The following is a 17,932-nucleotide window of genomic DNA, read 5'->3' on the forward strand; positions in this document are numbered from 1 at the left end:
TTCAGTTGGCACTTCTTCCTGCCGCCTGGTGAAGAAGGCGCCTTGCTTACCCTTCACCTTCTGCCATGATTGTAAGTTTTCTGAGGCCTCCTCAGCAATATTGAACTGTGAGCCAATTAAACCTCTTTCCTTTATGAATTACCCAGTCTTGGGCAGTTCTTTATAGTAGTTTGAAAATGGACTAATACAACTTCTAATTAATTATCAAATAAAACTCACACTTCTTAGCTTGGAACATCCAGGTTATCTCCTTGTTGTCCCTTAAAAATTGTTTGTAGAGTTTAGTACCCTTGACCCCACTGTTTCTCTTCCTGAAATATAGCCCCCATCTCACCACCACTGTGTACAAGTACACACTATCCCATACCTGAGATTCCACCCAAATGTTAAGGCCAGCCAAAAAGTTGCCTCCTGCAAAAGATTCCCCAATTACTCATCTAAAAATATTTTAGCCTTCATGTGACATTCAGTGTCTATCCCACGTAATACAGTATACTATATTAATTCTGACTTTTAATCACATACATATATGATTTTTCAGAAGCTCTTGTGTGTATGTATGTGTATTATAGCTTCCCAATTAGATTTTAAGTTACTTCAGGGTAATTCTAATGTCTTCTACTTTATTTCTAAGTGCCTAAAATTACAGTAAGTGCCCAAACATTTTTTGTTGACTTTAGCAATAGAAGAATGACAGGCAAGGAACAGAGGCTGGTGAAGGGCTATGATTATAATGGTGTACTTTTTTATTATTGTTATGATTAATAGCAATAAAAATATTTGTAACAAATGCATATTTCTTTATACTGTTCCAAATGATTTTCTAATTAATCATTTCATTAGATGTCATGGAGGACTAGCTTAACACTAATAATAAGAGAACTGAAACAATCTATTCTTCAAATTTATGGAAATAAAATTAAACCCAATATATTTTGCTACCTAAGTCAGAAATAATAGTTTTATTTATTTGTAGTGTCATACTTGAAGAGGTGAAAATTTTAAATGCACATAGTAGGAGCTTCTAAAATAAGTTTGGAAGCTAATGAACATGTAGCATGTGTACAGAAAATTTGCATTGGAGTTCATGCTGATTTCAACATTCAAAACTAATCCTTAATTTTCAAACAGCCTTTAAATTTGAGCATTCTAATAGAAAAGGGATTGGAAATAAATTATAAATAAATCAGATCCTAAATTTAAACATAGAGAGAATAAGTGAGAGACAGAGAGAGAGAGAGAGAGGAAGATAGAGAGAGAGAGAGGAAAATTCCCCCTGGCTTTTAGACCAGTGTCATAAAATTAAATAGCTCTAATAAAAATGTTTTAAGACTACATGAAAACGAGTTCTTTTTGCTCAAATCAAACCAGTTCAAGAAAATTTAGCCCTTTTAAAGTTGACCTCATTAATTTCATGATCTTTGGATTGCACATAGCATCCCAACTGTGCAGATTAGTTTGGACCGTTGAAACCCACCAGCATCATATATCTCTGAAGATTAAAAAAAATACAACATAGAACTCTGAACTTGTGTGATTAAAATGCAGGAATTTGTTCAAATAGCTCTTGCATGCGAGCTATAAATTATCATTTGAAAATCTTCAAAAATAAAATAGGTATAATATAGAGCAGTAACTAAGGGCTTCTTTTTTAGACATGGCTGCTCCTAAAGACTGGACATGGGGAATGCTTCCTGTAAGTTTGCTGGGATAAATGTGTACATTTTTTTTCCGATGACCTTGACACTAACACAGACTAACACCCATTTTAAAACCAGATTACCAGCCTAGACAACATGATAAAACCCTGTCTCTACAAAAAAATAGAAAAATTAGACAGGTGCATGGTGGTGGATGCCTATAGTCCCTGCTACTCAAAAGGCTGAGGGGGGAGGAACACTTGAACCTGGAAGATCGAGGCTGCAGCAAGTTGTGATCCTACCACTGCACTCTAGCCTGGGCAGGGCAACAAAGAGAGACCCTGTCTAAAAACGACAACAACAACAACAACCACCAAACAAAAGCAAACAAACCCAAGATTAGTTAATGTCAGTAATCTCTCCGCATTTCTTATAAGCAAAAATGGTCATTTCTGCTGTTTTATTTTGGAAGGGCAATGATAGCTAGATATTTACTGTCACCCACTGAGTTATACCAATTTGACTGATGCTACACCTTCTGTCCCTTTATTCATGAGAGTTCATTCCAACTATATGAGAAGTTTTCTATCTTTAAACTCATATTAGATTTTACGTTTTTTCTCTAATATGCAGTTTTAATAACTAGACTAAAGGATAGTTTTAATTGAACTATTTTGTGTGTAGCTCATCAGAAAGACTGACTCTACAACAGGTGGATTTACAATCTCTAGTACCAGACTACTTGGGCAGATCAAACTTTAAAACATCTTTTGCCTTTCATTTCAGAAAAGGATTTGGATATTTTTTCCCCACCGTATGTTGGATGTAAAACTAGAAACCAACGAGAAATGTAAACAACACTCATGATTTGAGGTTTGAAATATTTGGGGGAGGTTCTCTGATTTATTTTGTTGGAAAAGTAATGTCACTCTACCGAGCACTACATCCCTTATAGTCATAAGAAGCACAATTTGTCTTCCTGGACTTATTCCTTTCTGATGGTTTCTGTGCTCCATGAACGATTACAGAAACGAGCAAATAGGTTTGGTATGTATAGAATAATGATGTAAGGGTTCAACTTCTAAGCTATGGCTTTGGATGCTGTGAATATTAAAGTCTGATGAATCTTTGCTAACAACTGTATTGCCAGAGCTCTGACTTCCTCTCTCAGAAATGCATCTTTTGATGAGAATTTCCTGTTTCATATGGAAGTCTTGATTTCAGGGCTATAGGGATTTTTTTTTTCCTAAGATAGAAAATCATCAAACTGTGTTTACTAGTGTATATGATGATAAACTAGTACTGTGGTCCCATGAAGAATAAATCCAATTTGTCTTTCAAGTATAGGGAACTATTTCACTTATTTTATTTCTTAACTCCTAGCTAAACAGGTAACTGGAAACACTTCTCATTGATCAAAAGAAAGAAAGAACCTCAGGCACAGACTTAGCATCTTGCTAAGATGTCCTCATACATGAGGAGGTGTTTAATACTTTCTCTCAAGCAAGCTAAAAGTTGTATTTTTTTCATGATTCAACAAAATGCCATATTGTCCTCTAGGTATAAAACTGATACTACATGTCATAAAATTTGCAAAACACGAATTAAACACCAAAGGAGTTCAGATACTTATGTTTTTATTTTTTAAAAAGCCAGTCATTTGTGATAAGGATATGATAGTGTAGAGATTGAAAACAAAGGTCACTGAGATAAGTCAGGCTTATGGATCTTGTCAGGCCCTTTGGCTCTTGACCCAGAGAATTCTCTAATATTTTAAAAATGTCTTTTCAGCCTTTTATACATAAATCCAGATTTACAGCTTTTCTTGAAAAAACAACTGGAGTATTTGGCAATACTTGGCCCACATTTCTGCATGGAAACAGGAGGTTGGAGCCAAGTGGGCCCCCTGCTCCATGTCTGTCTTGGCCTCCCCTTTCCCTAACATAGTCTTAAGTCCAGGATTCTTCACTTGTTTCCTTACCTGGTAGGCTCCTGTAGGCACCTATGTATGTGGTCCTTATGTTAAAGTGTTTCCTTATTTGGGATTTTTCTTTTACTGTGTGTTTGCTATTTATAATAGTTCTCTAAAAACCTTAAAATGATGGCAGGTGATTGAGATGTTTTCTACCATCATTTGTGAATAGACCGCACCCTACATATGGTATATGAAATGTCAAAGTCAGAAAGAGTCTTTCCAGGGTGGACTGGAGTATCATTCAGTGGAGTGACATCAAAAGTGGGGATGGTGTCTGGAGTCAGCAGGTAAGGCAAATGTTTGGGTAAACTTACCCTTGAAATGCTCTTAGGAAGTATTGCAAAACTGATATGCATCTCTCAGTAAGTCCAGGACAGCCAGTTTTTCCCTCCAGCTTTGGAACAGATAGATTATTTTTCCCTTTTTCAGTGGAGCACTAGATAATGTAACTGCATTCAATTTAGGTATGATATTATTATGTGCAATACATATCTCTAAAGACTAGAATACTCATAACTGCAGTGAGATGATCACTAAGAGAGGTGTGTGGGAGGTGAACTCAACAGAGGAAAAGACAGCGTCCCATTTTTCCACGCCGTGCTCACTCTTAGGCATATGCTCAGTGAGTGGACTGACAAGTGAAACAGTCATTCTGTTAAATTTTCTCTCTCTCTCCCTTTCCATTTCTGAGTGCATGTACTTGGATCTGAGGACATTTGAGTTTATGACTATGGTGGAAATACACTGATTCACACTATAAGATCACCAGGCAAACATATACTTTGGTCACTTACTAAGTCGTTAGAACTAAGAAAAAACAAAGTAAAGACTTGGGGTTTGATTTCTGGTAAGAATTATTCACAGATAGAAAAATGATTAAACTAGTTAAGATATTTGTTGAGCCTCCCTGTGTGTGAGATACTCTGGTAGCTATTTAGAATGAAAAGAGATATATTGGGACCATCTTTATCAGTGTTTTAAAGGCTCATACATTTTACAATCTTTAAGAAAAATTGAGAATCTGACAGAGAATTGCCAACTGTTTTATTTTGGCCACCGAGTGCATTTAAAAGAGAAAATATATTTAAACATAAAAGAGGAAGAAGGAGATAATCTCATAATAAAATATGTTTCTTTAAATTTAAAAGTAGCTTTACAAAAATCACTTCTGCCTCCTACCTTTTGGCTGTGAGAAACGTCTTCAAGAAACCAAAAACCTAAATGTGAAAATATGGCACATGTGTTTGAAAAGTTAATCAACTCGACAAGACAAGGGAAGATTAAAAGTCAAATGCGCAGTAGAGAAGAGGCTTTTAGGAGCCAAAAGGAGAGTGAGTGAGCGAGCACTGGAGGTTGATGAAGGGTTTAGGTTTTCAATCATGATAACAGGTGCTCCCTAAATGCCTGCTGACTGACTGAATACATCTATTAATGTATTGGGATGGCCTAATCTGGGAAGGCTTCAGAGAAGCTGTACAATTTGGGCTGGACTTGGGGAATTCATGAATGATTTGGACAGGAGACCAGGGCAAGGAGGAAATTCCAGTTTCTGGCAAGGATGAAACCACGGGTGCAAAAATGTTCAAAGAAAGGTGCCTAAAGAGGGGTCATGTCTCTCTTCTCTTCAACTCTTTCTTTGTCCTAAAATGGCAGTGATCTAATGAATAAAGTGAATAAAAATTTAGCAATTATTTATTACATGTTGAGATGTACTACAATTATGGACATGGAATCTTCAGGTAAAAGAATCTGTAGATAAACAAACACACTTATGATCTCAAATGTTTCACAATTATGGCTTTGCATCATGGCTATATTCATGTAGATAACTGTATACATAGGAGTAGGGAAATTACATCAATTGGTGGTGGTGTGCTTTTTGGCGATCCTCAGGCAATGTCACCAGCTAAGGATATGTGTATGGGGAGGGGTGTTGGTGGTAAGGAGAAAAATATATGGTAGCATAAGAGAAAAAAGAATCCCAGAACTGAATTATGGGTAGTTATACATCTATATAGAGCATCTTCAAAATAAATTTTAGTCTTACTGCTTTATGAAACAGATCAGAGGATTTGAGAAACCTTTCACTACAATTTAAGTTTCTTAAGAAACTTAAGAAGGCAAGTGTTTTTAATATCCCTGATCTACTTTTAAAATTCTGAATTGAAATACAGAGGAGAAAAAAAAATGTTCTGAAGATGTTCAGTTAACCACAGCCAGGTCTGACAGAAATAGCAAAGCCGCACCCAGAGAGTTCAGAGCCTGCTAGTAAGTGATTGAAATTTTCATGTTAGCTATCACCCCTCTTCTGATTGGTGGTATTGTCAGTGACAAGACAAGCAGACTATGGTGTTTAGATGACTTTATGACTAATTGTCTCCTTATGAATTTGGCTCACTTCTTTTTATTATATCTTTACACCCCACCCTTGTCTAAGGGGTCTATGCAATAGCTTGGTTTTTCCAATCCACTCTCGAAGCCCCTCTAATTCTTTTTTTGCTTAGCAGCCAAAGCAATTTTTTAAAAAACATATAAACTGGATCATGTCTCATCCCTATGTCATGTCCTTCAAAGGGTTTTCAAGATTCTTAGGATAAAGTTCAGCCCAAATATCCCTACTCTGAGTGACTCAATTCCTACTTCTACTTTGTTTCCTAGCCTACCACTCTCTTTCTACTCAGGATTTATTGAAGTGTGGTACTTGATTGACCATATCATAATTACGTTGTCATTTTAGATCTACTGTCTAAGAATTTTTATATGTAGGCATTTGTAGTCTGAATTTTAAGCAAAATTCCTAGGCAATTCTGATATAAACTAGAATTAGAAAACCACTTCACAATTCCCTATTGACATGGCCTTTTCTCTGTTCTTCAAATATGTCAAATTTTTTCCTATTTTGGAATCTTTAAATGTGCACCCTTTGTCTGCAATGTGGACTTTTTTCCTCTTGTTCCCAGATTAATTTCTAATCATGATTAAGCTTGCAATTTATGTTACTCTCTCAGGAATGTTTTCCCTTAGGCTCCCAGAATAAATTATATCTTCTTATGGCTTCTCCTTGCTTCCTGTAAATTTCTTTCATGTTATTTGGAATGTCGACAATTAAATAGTTATTTATGTATTTATACTTGTATTTCCTCTACTAAACAATATGCTCCCTGAAGGCTACAATTTTATCTCTTTTCTTTTTTTTCTTTTCTTTTTTTTTTTGAGACGGGGTCTCGCTCTGTTGCCCAGGCTGGAGTGCAGTGGCGCGATCTCGGTTCACTGCAAGATCTGCCTCCTGGGTTCACGCCATTCTCCTGCCTCAGTCTCCCGACTAGTTGGGACTACAGGCGCCCGCCACCACGCCCAGCTAATTTTTTGTATTTTTAGTAGAGACGGGGTTTCACCGTGTTAGCAAGGATGGTCTCGAACTCCTGACCTGGTGATCCACCCGCCTCGGCCTCCCAAAGTGCTGGGATTACAGGCATGAGTCACCGCGCCCGACTAATTTTATCTCTTTTCTTATAAGGGGTGACTAGGTTTTATCATTCTGTATTAAGTGTTCTGTTTACACTCCTAGTGCAGCTGGTGACTGCCTTAATCTTAATCCTCATATCACATTGTGCTACAATTTTCTCTCTATTTCTCCTTGTCCTACGTTAAAGTGTGTACTTCTTTAGGGAAGAGACCAGCCACTTTTTCTTTATTATTCTGATAACATATGCATAACAAAATGTACCATATTGATAATTTTAAGTGTACAGTTCACTGGTATTAAATACATTCAAAATGTGCAACTATCATCACCATCCGTTTCTATAACTCTTTTTATCTTGCCAAAGCTGGAACTTTATACCCATTAACTAATAAAGCCCAATTCCCTTCTGCCAGCAGCCCCTAAAAACTACCATTCTACTTTGAGTCTCTGTAATCTTGAAGTACCTCCTCTAAAGGGGATCGTATAGTATTTGTCTTTTTTGTGACTGGCTTATTTCAGTTAGCATCATGTCCACAAAGTTCATTCATGTTGCAGCACATGTCAGAATTTCCTTTTTTCCTAAGGCTGAATTATATATATATAAAATGTGTATGTGTGTGTGTGTATATATATATACGTATATATACATATATACATATATATGCACACATATATATATATACACATGTATATATACATATATAAATACATATATACCACAGCTTTGTTTGCTGTGGGCTTCTCATATCTGGCATTTAGTGGGTTGAGATAGTTTCCTTCTATTCCTAATTTGTTGAGTTTTTTTTTTTCATCATAAAAGAGTGCTTTTTTTTTTGCCAAATGTTCTTTCTGCATCAATGGAGATAATTATATGGTTTTTGTCTTTCATTCTGTTAATATGGTGTATTATATAGATTGATTTTCATATGTTGAACCCTTCTTGCATTCCAGGAATAAATCCCACTTGATCCTCGGGTACAATTCTGTTAATGTGTTGCTGAATTAGGTTTGCTGATATTTTGTTGAGGATTTTTGCACCAATTATTATAGGGAATATTGGTTTGTAGTTTTCTTGTAGTATCTTTGTGTATCTTTGTGTGGCTTTGGTATCAAGAAGGTATTGGTCTCATAGAATGAATTAGGAAGTGTTTCCCCCTCTTCAATTTTGTGGAAAAGTTTGGAAAATCGGTGTTAGATATTCATTAAGTGGTTGATAAAATTATCCGTGAAGCCATCATATCCCAGGCTTTTTTTATTGGGAGGCTTTTGATCACTAGTTCAATCTCTTTACTAGTTATAGGTATATTCTGATTTTTAATATTTTATAATTTGGCCTGGGTAGATTGTGTGTTTCTAGGACTTTGTCCATCTCATCTAAGTTATACAATTTTTGCCGTACAATTGTTTGTAGTACTCTTTTATAATCCTTTTTATTTCTGTAGAATCTGTTGTAATGTCCCACTTTTATTTTTGATTTTAGTAATTTGAGTCTTTTCTCTTTTTTTAGCTCATCTAACTAAAAGTGTGAAACTTTTGTTGATCTCTTAAAGAACCAGTTTTGACTTTTATTGATTTTCTCTACTGTTTCTCTATTATTTATCTGTTTTATCTGTGCTCTAATCTTTATTATTTCCTTACTTAAGCTAGCTTTGCCTTTAGTTTGTTCTTATTTTTGCAGTTCCTTAAGTTGTAAAGTTAGGTGTTGATTTGCTATCATTTTTGTTTTTTACTGAGTTTATAGCTATAAATTTTCCTCTTTGTCCTGCTTTTGTGGCTTTTTATTATTTCTCTTATGCTGTGTTTTCATTTTCACTTGTCTGTATTTTTAATTTTCCTGGGACTTGTTTTTGGATCCATTGATTGTTTAAGAATGTGTTGTTAACCTCCACACATTTGTCAGTTTTTCAGTTTTATTTCTGTTACTGATGTCTATCTTTATCCAGTTGTTGTCAGAGAAGATAATTTGTATGATATCTATCTTTTAAAATCGATTGAGACTAAGTTGTGGCCTAATGTGTGGTCTGTTCTGGAAAATGTCTCAAGCACACTGGAAAATAATGTGTGTGTTATTTTTCTTGGGTAGAATGCTCTGTATCTACTTTGTAAATCTAGTGGATTTATTGAGTTGCTTAAATCTTCTGTTTCCTTACTTATGTCTGTTACATCATTACTGAGAACAGAGTACTGAAAATAGTACAACTATTTTGAGAGAAATGTCTATTTCTCTCTTCAATTCTATCAGTTTCTGTTTTATGTATTTTGATGGTCTCTTACTAGGTGTGATAATGTTTCTCATTTTATATCTTTTTGCTATATTAAATCTTTTATTTATATATAATTACCTTGTCTCTTGTAAACTTTTTAAATTTAAGTCTATTTTATCTGATATTAGTAATAATCACCCTTGCTCTCTTTTGAGAACTATTTGTACATCTTTTTCCATCCTTTTACTTTCAATGTTTTTGTGTCTTTGGTTCCAAAGTGAGATTCTCGTAGACAGCGTATAGTTTGGTCATGTTTTTAATTCATTCTGCCAATCTACAACTTCTGATTAGAGACTTCAAACCATTTACCTTTAAAATAACTGCTAATAAAGAAAGACTTACTTCTATCATTTTGCCTTTTGTTTTCTATACTCCTTATAGCTTTTCATCTCTCATTTCCTGCATTCCTGTATTGTTTAGTTGATTTTTTATAGTAAAACATTTAAATTTCTTTCTTATTTTTTATGTATGTTCTATAGCTATTTTCTTTGTTTATGATGAGAGTTATATTTAACAATGTAAAGTTATAGCATCCTAATTTGAATTTTTAGCAGCTCAACATCAACAACATACACAAATTCTGCTTGTTAAACAGCTCTATCTTCACCCCTTTCAGTTGCTGATATCACAAAATTATATCTTTATACATCGTATGCTTCTAAACACAAACTCATACTTCTTTTAAATGCATCAATCTATTAAATAATGTAGAAAACAGCATGTGAAATTAAAATCATTGTTACAATGGTACTAGCTTTTATAATTGCCCACGTATTTACCTTTACTGAGGTCTTTATTTTTTCATATGGCTTTGAATTATTGAGTTACTGTCTATCATCCTTTCACTTCATCTTGAAAGACTCCTTTGATCATTTCTTGCAGGGCAGACATAGTAGATATTGAAATCTCTCAGCTTTTGTTCATCTAGGAATATCTTAATTTATCTCCTACTTTTAAAGAAGAGTTTTACCAGATATAGGATTCTTAGTTTTTTTTTTTCTTTTAGCACTTTGAATATATTGTCCCATTGCCTTTGTCCCATTAAGTTTTGAGGAAAAATCTGCTGATGGTCTTATTGAGATTTTCTTACATGTGACAATCACTTCTCTCTTGCTGCTTTCAAGATTCTCTCTGTGTCTCTGGCTTTTAAAGTTTTATTGTGATATGTCTTGATGTGAGTCTCTTTGAGTTAATCTTACTTAGAGTTTGTTGACCTTCTTGGATGTTTCTATTCATGTCTCATCAAATTTGGAAAGTTTTGTTCCGATATGTCTTCAAACATTCTCTACTCCATTTTCACTCTCTTCTACTTCTGGAACTCGCACCACATGTATGCTGGCCTGCCTGATAGTGTCTCACTATTCCTCAGATCTTGTAGGTTCTGACCACTTTTCTTCAATCCTTTTTCTTTCTGTTTTCTGTTTTTTCTGACTTGATAATTTCCATTGTTATTTTTAAGTTCACTGATCCTTTCTTCTCCCTTCTTAATTCTGCTTGTGAATATCTGTAGTGATTTTATCATTTCACTTTTGTTCTTTTCAGCTCAAGAATTTCTTTCTGGTTTCCTTTTAGGTTTTCTATCTTTTTAATCAATATTTGCATTTTATTGATACATTGCTTTCCTCACTTTCTCTACATTTTCCTTTAGCTTTTTGTGGATCTACCACCAGATTTTTTCAAGGACAGTTTCTGTTCCTTTATTTTTTCCTTCTGCATGAACAATATTTTCTGTTCCTTTGTATACCTTGTAATTTTTTCTTGAGAACTAGATATTTGAATCTAATAATGTTGTAACTCTAGGAATCATCTCTAAGCCTGGCTGTTTTTTGTTATTGTTTTTATTTTCTTTTATTGTTATAGGCTGTATACATGCCAAGCATCAGCTGGAGATGTAAAGTAAAGATTTAGTTAGGATATTTCTGAGCTTGCACCTTTCCTTGGGCATGTGTGGTCACTTTCTAATTTTACTCATTTGTGCAGTGGCTTTTGACTGTTGTTGTTAATGTCTGGGCCCCAACAAGGGAAAATGAGTGACAAAGAGCACACTGGCCCTTTACATTCCCTGAAAGTCACTCCATCTTGAGGAGGAACAGCTTACTAACAATGGGAATATATGCAACAAAAATGCCTGCTTTCCTCTCTGACCATACCTCTATGATCAAAAGCAGCAATCACAGATGAGAGCACAGATTACCAGTATCAGAAGACAGCATCCTTTGGAAGACTTGGTCTCCTGAAAGGTGTGTGAAGGTTGTTCCAGAAGCACATACACAGCTGCTTGCTGCAGAGGTAGGAGTAGGAGCTGGGTAGCTGCTATTGTCTTAAGAGCTGAAATTAACTGCAATTTACTACTCAAGCCTTTCCCTGGAAGTTGTAAGCCTTCAACAGACTCCATAGTTCCAAAATAGTTATATTGGACAGATTCTATTGTTGTCTAGGTGAGGAGACAGATTCCTGTTTCCTACTTTTCCATCTTTCCAGAATCCTTTCCTGAAAGCAACCATATTTTTTTCTTCAACTTTTAAGCTCAGGGGTACAGGTGCATGATGTGCAGGTTTGTTACATAGGACGTGTGCCATGGTGGTTTGCTGCACAGATCATCCCATCATCTAGGTATTAAGCCCAGCTTCTGTCAGCTATTCTTCCTGGTAATCTCCCTTCCCCTACCCTGCTGACAGGCCCCAGTATGTGTTGTTCCCCACCATGTGTCCATGTGTTCTCATCATTTAGCTCCCACTTATAAGTGAGAACATGTGATGTTTGGTTTTCTGTTCCTGTGTTAGTTTGCTGAGGATAATGGCTTCCAACTCCACTCATGTCCCTGCAAATGACAGGATCTCATTCCTTTTTATGGCTGCATAGTATTCTATGGTATATATGTACCACTTTTCTTTATCCAGCCTAACACTGATGGACATTTAGGTTGATTCCACGTATTTGCTATTGTGACTGTTTGGTATATAACCAGTAATGGGATTGCTGGGTCAAATCATATTTTTGCCTCTAGGTCTTTAAGGAATCACCACACTGTCTTCCACAATGATTGAACTAATTTACACTTTCACCAACAGTGTAAAAGTGTTCTTTTTCTCTGCAACTTTGCTGGCATCTATTGCTTCTTGACTTTTTAATAATAGCCATTCTGACTGAATGAAACCTTATGTTCACGCAAAAACTTGTATGGGAATGTTTATATTTGCTATATTAGTAACTATCAGTCATCATTGGATTAGTAATTAATACACACTGAGATACATCCATATAATTAAATTCTACTCAGCAATAAAGAGAATGTACTGTTGATATATACAGCAATGTAGGTGGATCTCAATCACATTTTTCTATGTGAAAGAAACAAGACTAAAATGCTAGATACTGAACAATTCCAATTATAAGACATTCTGAAAAAGACAAAACTATTGGGATGGAAAACAGATAGTGGTTCCTAGGGGCTGAGGCTGTGAGAAATGTTTCTTACAAGAGGGGAAGGAGATTTGTGCGGATTACTGAACTGTTCTGTATTTTGACTATGGTTATGTGGCTGTAATGTGTTTGTCAAAACTCACAGAGGAGTACACTAAAAAGAGTGAATTTTACTGTATGTAAATGATACCTTACAAAAATGAAAAGAAAGTCAGCAGCAGAACCTTTTTCCTGAATAATTCATGTGTTCAAAGCCCAGGTGCTATAACCACTTACCTTCCTTATTCTGAATATAAGCAATGCCAGCATGTATAGTTTCATGTCTGTTAAAGAAGAAATATAGGACAAATTATAGATTTAATAACCCCAACTGTTGTCTAAAAGTTGAAGTCATTAAAAGCTATTTGACTAATAGCAGCTTAAAAAAATCTAAATTCATGCTAGAGTATTACATTGCTGAATGACTAGATTTCAGATAAAATGATTGATTGCATTATTGAGGTACACGTGTTTTACTGGTCTACCCATAAATTACCTTTAGCTCCAGGACTATAGTAATAGATTCTCATTTTAGAATAGTTTACTCCATTTAAAATTCCATAATTTTTTTGGTGTGGTCCTCTGCTTATTTTTATCTTACTCATTTGTGAAAATAATTTTTTTTTTTTTTTTTGAGACGGAGTCCCGCTCTTTAGCCCAGGCCGGATTGCAGTGGCACAATCTTGGCTCACTGCAAGCTCCGCCTCCCAGGTTCACGCCATTCTCCTGCCTTAGCCTCCCGAGTAGCTGGGACTACAGGCGCCCGCCACCGCGCCCGGCTAATTTTTTGTATTTTTAGTAGAGACGGGGTTTCACCGTATTAGCCAAGATGGTCTCAATCTCCTGACCTTGTGATCCGCCCGCCTCGGCCTCCCAAAGTGCTGGGATTACAGGCGTGAGCCACCGCGCCCAGCCTGTGAAAATAATTTTAGTTTCATCTTATTCTGTGAAAAACTACCTTCCTGTAGAAGTTCGTAAAAGCTGGTAGTAACTATTTTGTTTGACTGATTTCTGAGGAAATAGTAAAGAATGTGGAGGTCTTTCTTGGCATATTCTCATTTCGAGAGAAAAAGTCGATAATTACAGACAAATCCTATTTCACATCTCTATTAGGGGCGTCACAGAGGGCCATCTAACTTATATAGTGAAAAAGTCTTACTCCATGCTGTATTAAGGAACCAAAATGCTCACATATAGATATGACCTTTAACATTTGAGGTTAAATTATTTAATTACACAATTACACACCCACTATTTATAAAATAGAGATAATTTGCTTTCTAAATGACAAAGTTTCAGTCTTCATTTCCCTTCCCTACAAAATTTCTACTGATGTATGTGCACAATAACATTTGATTATTTGAAGGAGGACTAGTGTTTTTTGAAACTACATTGACAAACCTGTTATATACTGAACTTCTAAAGTAGTAGTTCAATTATCTCCACCAGACCATTGGACACCGATGGTGGCTCTTTTGTCACAAGCTCTGCTTCTTTCGGTAATTTCTACAATTACTGAACCTGCACCCTTCTGTGCTCTGACACCTACTTATTCACAGACATTTAAAGTAATTTCCTTTATGTAGATCTTGATTTGTTATCAGAAATCAATATTTTGAAGACTTTTTCTTCATGGATTACTATCATTTCAAAATCAAAATATTTAGCAATTGCTGAAAGCTCTCAGAAATATTCCGTGCACGAGCTGACAGGAAACTGTAATCAAATTGTCAAGCAATTGCTCTGACTGTGGCAAAGTGAGAATGTTAGATTACATGTGTCAGCATGGGAAGATAACGGCTGCACAGTGAACTGCATGCTGAAGGCTTGATAGCAGAAAGGAAGTTTATCGCTGTAAACTGCAACCTATTGTAGACAGTAGTGCCACCTCAGCATTCCTTCCTTTGCATTAGGAACTCTTGATGATCAATAATGTGTCTCAGTTTAACCATTTGGAAAGCCTTCTGAAAATTCCCGGCAAAATGTGTTCTGTCAATTAATTTGTGCTAATCCGCAAGCCAGGGTTAAACAACTAATGGTTTTGAATAGATAATATTGGTCTGTCTTTCTCAGACTGGATCTAATATAGCATTCATACATTTATTTCAAATGAGTGGCTATGATAACAAGAGAACAAATGCTCTTCTGGCTAAAATGCATACTTTTTAAAAAAAAATCTGGTAGCCTGTTTTCTTAGGCATTGAAAGATTTATTGCCAATCTCTTCTCTGGTTTTCCCCCCGGTCACTGCAAGACCTTTAAGGTTCTTGGGCATCCTCCCCTCCCCCTGTGGCAGTTTTGCAGCCTCCACCAAGGGCTTCTCAGGCTATCCATTATTCAGTGCCTCAGAGTGCTGCAGCTATCTCCAAGGCCTAATCACTCAGCATCCAGTGTGCCTTCTCCTCCAGAGGCAGGGGAAGGCTGCAGAGTTTGAGGTCAGTATGTGCTGACTTCTTTGCTCTTTTATCTATCTTGGCAGCCAGATATTTTAAGGCACTGTATTTATTATTCACTTGCAAGACCAAGGTGGTGATTTTTGTAACTGATGTTGTGGCGTACTTGGTGTTTACTAAATAAATACATACTTTATGATGTGCATTGTTTATTAAGTTAAAAATTATTCTACTTAAGTGTACTTTTTGATATTTTCCTTTTCTTTCTTTCAAAAAAATACTAATTTCTTTTTTTCAGTTTGCTTTATAAATGTATTTCTGCATTGGGTTCAATATTCTGAACACCTAAGGTATTCTCTGGGATGATTTTGGCATTTTGGGAAGTAACATGAGCTCCTGGCCCTTTGGCTACCACTTCATAATTACCTATTTAGATACCCTGAAAAAGACATCAGCCACCAGAGAGTTGATGCAGCTCCTCTGAGCATTAAACTTTCTCACCAAAAGCAGTTAGGCTCTGTGAGACAAGTTTTTTTTTTTTTAAGCAAGTATCTGCAAAACTTAGAGAAGATTTGGATGGAGGCACTTTTCTTTTGGAGCACACGCTATAAGACATCTCATCACCTAAAGGGGAAAAATAACTGGACACTCCTAGGGCTTATATTTGGGTATATTGGCACCAGTCACCCCTCCACTTCCATCCCCTACATACCCCAAGCCCATGATCCATTCAACACTCCTCCAGCCTTGCAGCAGCGTAGGTAGCTTTCAGGAGTAGATGATTAAATTTTCTGTGTCTGTTTTCATATATATTTTAAAGTGATTGAGGGGCTTAATTGCCCTTTCAGACCTACAAATAGTAAATAAACTGGCACATGATACGTGTCCAACACAGGCTCATGAGTTTTCAAATACTTATAGTATTTTAAAGTATTCCAAATACTTATGGAAGATGAGGTATCTTACTCCTTTACTCTAAAATAATTTTTATGTAAGAAAAAATACATTCTTTAGTAATTGTTAGCTAAGCAGTACCTGTGATGTTACTAGGGGACATCAGATGAACTGAAGAGTCAATCTTTTCTTTCATCTTTGTTTTTATAGCCTCCTTCAAAGCATCCCATACAGTAGAACAGTTGGGGCTCCTGCTTCTTAAGATGGGTCACAAGAAATCCTTGGGCAACTGCGTTATGAGTCTCAGGCCAATAACAGGCCCACACCTAATATTTGTGGTTTCTACCTAGGACCAGACAACAGAGGACCCTGGATAGCATCCCAGGCCCTCTGATGCAGAAGTCTGTGCAAGGGATATCAGCTTTAGCCTGGATCAATGGACAGTAAAGAAAATCAACAGCAACATTTAACTCTCTGTTGCCTTGCATTGTCTGCCTTATGTATCCTGTAGTATCTTGTCTTTACCTTCCCAATGTCTAAGGTCTTCAAGGCAGCATTCACAGTGCTTTTGCAAACTTTACAGTGCTTGCCATAGGGCTGGGGACACAGCAGTAATGATGTAATTAAAATTTTAGTATTTTAGAACTGTATAATGATTTAGGTTTTTATAAAACTCCTTGAACACAGCCTGCAAGATAAATATTATATACAGACATGAAGCAACCATATTTAAAGAATAATGCATGACTTGGAAAATGCATTCCTGCAATTTAAATCCATTGTTTCTAACACAGCCTTACTGAACCCTCTTCTTTTTAATTAGGCTTGATATCAACTTCTTCTGAGGTTAGCAGCCATTAATCTCTATTTCCTCTATGTTCCCTTAACAATTTTTTATACTTTTTTTTAGCAATTCTTGCATTTTATTTATATTGCTGTTATGTCAGTGTCTCTTAGCTCCCCTTCTGGTTTGTGAAATATTAGGGCAGAGATCAAATTGTACTCACCTTTGCATTATCCTATACATTGCATAAAGGTTCATTTCTTGCAAGCACTCAGTAAAAGTTTCTTTGAAATGAATTCTAGGAAATACCAAATGCAGTGTCTCTTCATTAATTTCACTTTAGGGTGAGAAGAACTATTGCACAAATAAATTGTCTTTTATACTCTGTAGACCTTAAGGAAGGCCATAGCCTCAAAAATACACTATTATGTAGCCATGGGTACTGTCAATAAAAACAACACTTTTGCTAAAGAGTTATTTTAAATTTGAAAAGTGACTCATTTCATTACATATCACTATCCATAACTTTGTTAATTAAGGCTCTAGTTAGATTTACTTGGTAAAATTGCTAATGTAAAAATAATACTTTAAAAGCTATAAATTGAGGAAGGTAAAAGTTTACCCTCTCAAAATATGGTTTAAGAAGTATTAGAATGTGACTCACAAGTTACTATCAGTTTTCAAGACAGCATTTGTTTTTTAGGCAAAGTTGTTCAGAGTTGAGGAAGAGAGTGGAAAAACACATATACATATATATATATATATATTTTTTTTTTTTTTCCCAAAACTGGGATGATTTGTTACTTCAATAATACAATGTGAACAGCTTTTAGCTTCAACAATTATGCAGGAGATTTCCTGTCTCTTATAAAAAGCCCTTTTCACATTACAATAAGAAGTCCCATTCTACCTTTCCACCCACTCATTGTATTTTTTAACTTATTGTCTATTATATTTTGACAGTACCACCCAGATGATGATTACATATTGCTATCTTTTTCTGTATCACCTTTACTAGCTGATACTCAAAAAATCATGTGATAGTGTCTTATAGC

This window comes from Pan troglodytes, chromosome 1 (genome assembly GCF_028858775.2).
Source record: "Pan troglodytes isolate AG18354 chromosome 1, NHGRI_mPanTro3-v2.0_pri, whole genome shotgun sequence".
Classification (NCBI taxonomy): domain Eukaryota; kingdom Metazoa; phylum Chordata; class Mammalia; order Primates; family Hominidae; genus Pan; species Pan troglodytes.